Source organism: Myotis lucifugus, unplaced genomic scaffold, assembly GCF_000147115.1.
Source record: "Myotis lucifugus unplaced genomic scaffold, Myoluc2.0 scaffold_5, whole genome shotgun sequence".
Classification (NCBI taxonomy): domain Eukaryota; kingdom Metazoa; phylum Chordata; class Mammalia; order Chiroptera; family Vespertilionidae; genus Myotis; species Myotis lucifugus.
This window is the reverse complement of record NW_005871053.1, coordinates 15,441,159-15,445,067: the sequence shown is the minus strand read 5'-3', so window position 1 is coordinate 15,445,067 and position 3,909 is coordinate 15,441,159. Positions and strand designations below refer to the sequence as shown.

Sequence of the window (3,909 nt, the reverse complement as noted above, 5' to 3'; positions counted from 1 at the left end):
CCTGCAAAGCTAAAAATATTTGTCTTCTGCCCATATACAGAAGAAATTATTGACTCCCAGGTCTAACTGATGAAACTGGCAAATGAAATAGTGATTATTTAATTTAAAATTTATTTACAGGGGAGACCTCTAAATATTGAACTTAAAATAAATTGGAACAAAATGATTTATAATCTGTTTGTGTAAAGCAATATATATCTTATAGTAAGAGATTTTGCAGAATTATGATTAGTAATTGATACATGTTGTGTGGTGTTTTTTGTAATTGAAAATTTAGGCTTGGCTCCTTGGCAAGCATTGTGGAATTTTAACATTTATAAGATATTAGAATATATTGTAAAGAGAAGATCTAAACTTCTGTGCTAGAGACTGTCATGAAAAATGACTGATATGTGGTTAAGATGTTTAGAAACAGATGTGCTTAGGAGCTAGACCAAAGGTAGAAGGAGTTCTATATAAATTTTGAGTCCATATTTATTTTATGTATTAAGGCAAATGGTCTTTATAATTTTCAGCAAGCGTTTTTGTTATGGTTAAAGACATGTCTCAGTGGGGGCAACCTGGCTGGCAGCGGGGGGCAGTAAGGGGCAACCAGGCAGGCAGGCAGGTGAGCGATTAGGAGCCAGTGGTCCAGGATTGTGAGAGGGATGTCCGACTGCCGGTTTAGGCCCAACCCAGGGGATGGGGCCTAAACCGTCAGTCAGACATCCGCCAAGGGGTCCCAGATTGGAGAGGATGCAGGCTGGACTGAGGGGTAAACCACGCCCCCCCCTGAACAAATTTCATGCAACGGGCTTCTAGTATCCACATAAAAGCTAAAGAAAGCAGCTGCTGCTAAATCACTCCTTAATGTTTATATCCACCACCTTCAATTAACTCCCTAAGTCCAAAGCTGAAAAATTATAAAGTAGTACGCTTTTTTTCTCACTGACCATTCTTGAAAATTTGTTTCAGAATCAAAACATTAAGGTCCCTTGCCCTGGCTGATGGTGCTCAATGGTTAGAGCATCAGTCTGTGCAACTGTGCACTGGAGGGTCAATTTCTGGTCAAGGGCACTTACCTGGGTTGCAGGTCCAATCCCTTCTCTTGGTCCAGGCTCCTATGGGAGGCAACCAATTGGTATGTCCCCGTCACATAGATTTTTTTTTCTCTCTCCTCTCTCTTTGTCCCTCTCCCCGCTCTAATCCACTCTCTCTAAAATCAATGGGAAAAATATCCTCACTTCTCGGGTATTAAAAAACAAACAAACAAAAAGATACATTAAGGTTCCTCAAAGCAAGGTCAACTACATGTTGACATTTAAATTTCAAAGAGGTTTATTTTATTTTATTATTTTTAAGCATATCTACATGGGCAAGTAAAAAACACAAGCACTAGTAGCTCTAAAGCTAAGGTACCCAAGATGACTCTTTGAAATTTAAATGTATAATATTGTGTTTAGAAAAAGATTAACAGCAATTAATGCAATGAACTAGGCAACTAGTCCTGTTTTCCTTGGTATTGCCACTAATTTGCTACGAGACTTTTGCAAAGTCACTCAGTGTCTCTGGGCTTCAGACTGTCATTTATAAAATATAGAGTTGCATTAAATTTCTTTAAAATGACCTGTTACAACAATGTAAGGCATGGAAAATTACAGAGAAATTCTACAGAGCAGTAATATACAAGATTAAGGATTAAACTAGCACTAGTCCTTGTAGGCTATTAGAGTAATGAGTCATGATTTAAGTAGTTTTATAGCAAGGAATTTACTTCTCAAACCTAATGATTTATTATAACATATTGACTGAGCTTGCTCCCTGCCACTTCCAAAATACCTATACCTAGGATATTATTTTTCACAGTTAAAACCTTTTAAATGTCTTGGGTTTTTAAGAAAACAACAAAAGCAATACTGAATGCTGAATGTTCAATAAATACCATGTAATAGGCACTTGGGATATGCCAAGGGACAAGATAGATAAGTAAAAGAAGACAAAGTAGAGAAGTCATTTTTTGTTAATACTTTTCAGATACTGATAACTTTTCTGAATAGAATAATGTAAGATAAAATGATACAGTGGGGTGCTTTTAGATATATTGGAGCATTATTCCAGATGTCGCTCTTTAAATTAGGAGAGGGCAAAATTCCTTGAAAGTATTTTCTTCATATTTGAGAAATTAGATAAAAGTTTTGTGTATTCTTCTAAACAAAGAACTTATTCATTAAACCTTTAAATTCTCAAAAGTAAAATCTGAAATATCTTAACTATAGCCATGCTTATCACTAGAAAATTCTTACTATTCCTTCATCTCAGAGCCATCCGATCTCATCTATTTTACTCAAAAGTATTAACTGATTTCTGAACACCCATCTCAGAGCCATCCGATCTCATCTATTTTACTCAAAAGTATTAACTGATTTCTGAACACCCATAAGTATATTTTGTGTAAGTGCATATGCTGGGTTCTTTTTTGAGTACTCTCAGTATTCCTGAAATATGTGTCAGCTTCAATTTATATAACTCTGCAGCTCCATTGAGAGGCTCATGCTATGATTATTAATATCTTTCTATCAATGTATTTCTTTACCCATAGATCCTAATGTGAGAATATGTGGAAGAATATAAGGTAATATCTAAACAACGGAGAAAAAAATGGTGAAAGAATAGAAATGGAAGTCAACAGTAGTACGACTACTTGCAAAGGGAAGAAGATAAGTCTTTGGAACAAAATGAAAGAATTAATTCATGCACTACGTAAGCATTATGCTAAATATCTTTTCTATTAGTCATGTTGCTTTGAGACTTTCCCATGTTTCCTCTAGACAACTGCCAATGCTCGCATGGTCTCTGATGAATAAACATGCTGTGACTTGCTTCTACGGAAATGTCTGTCATGCCCCAGGGAAAAAATGACTTCTCTACTCTTGTCAGGAAAATTGCACACTCTCATTCACAGGTTACAAAGTCGATTTTTCCTTTCATGTTTCTTTCCTGGGATGTTTCTATTCTTTTTAGGGCATTTCTGCGTTCAGCGTACCAGAAAAAAAAAATCTGAGTCGGGGGAACACCTGTAGGAAAAAGTTACACCGCACCAGAGGGGTGCCCCACTTCAGAAGTTCGGGGAGCACCCGCGGTAAGCCTTCGCAGCTTACCAAGTCGAAGGTTTTTTTCAGGTCCCCCCAATCTCTTGCGGAACTACCTGTTCTCAATACTGTTTACCCAAACGCTTAGCAAGGTGATATTAGCATATCTGGCAGGAAGGCATGCTTCATTTAACATTAACTCACCATGTGACAGCCCCTTCACCTCCAATCTCTCCTCAAACACGTGAGGATACGAAGAAAAGTATGGTTGTTTGCCGTCTGACTCCGCGCTAGGCTTTGGCACCAGTAATTGGTCACAGGCACACACACCCCCAATCAGAGGCGCGCACCCCGCCCGGTCCCGGAACTGTCAAGCGGGCTGACAGCTGGCACACCATCGGGGGCCCTCCAACCGCTCGCAGAGAGCCCCCTCCTTAGTCACCTTGACATGGCTCACCTTCCTGGGCCTCCGCTCTGGTCCAAGGAAACTTTTTCCTCCTTCCCAGGAAGGAGCTCAGTTACAGGTATCGCCCGCCGCCCTCCCAGAGCCCCAACAAGGGGCCCTTTGTTACCATTTCTGCTCCCGGACTCCTCGCCCCGTCCCTGGCATCCAGCTGCTCTTCAGCAGCCCCGGCAGGAAAGCCATGAAAAACCAGCAGGGCCCCCACCCCGGGCGGCCTCCGAGGAGGCGGGAGGAAGCAGCCTCCCCGGCCGCGTGCGTGTTGGCCGGAGTCAGGCCGCCGGCCAAGCAGCGAGGCGCCGGGCCAGGTGAAGGCGCGGAGCCCCTCTTGCCCTTCGCCCTCCCCGGGAGCGCGGGCCGGAACCCGGTTAACCCGGGGGG

The 3,909-nt window shown here is 41.6% G+C and overlaps 1 protein-coding gene across 4 annotated transcripts in view; it reads right to left on the bottom strand.

Annotated features, from left to right (window-relative positions):
* Window positions 1-3,582, bottom strand: part of COBLL1 (cordon-bleu WH2 repeat protein like 1) — a 146,878-nt gene extending 143,296 nt beyond the window's left edge. For 3 of the 4 annotated variants that reach the window (XM_023745447.1, XM_023745459.1, XM_023745450.1), the window contains exon 1: window positions 3,273-3,581. The gene's annotated coding sequence lies outside the window, so the exon portion shown is untranslated. Of the gene's footprint in view, window positions 1-3,272 lie in introns of all 4 variants that reach the window. The other variant, XM_023745443.1, reaches the window with a different exon arrangement.
* Window positions 3,583-3,909: the final 327 nt, after the last annotated feature.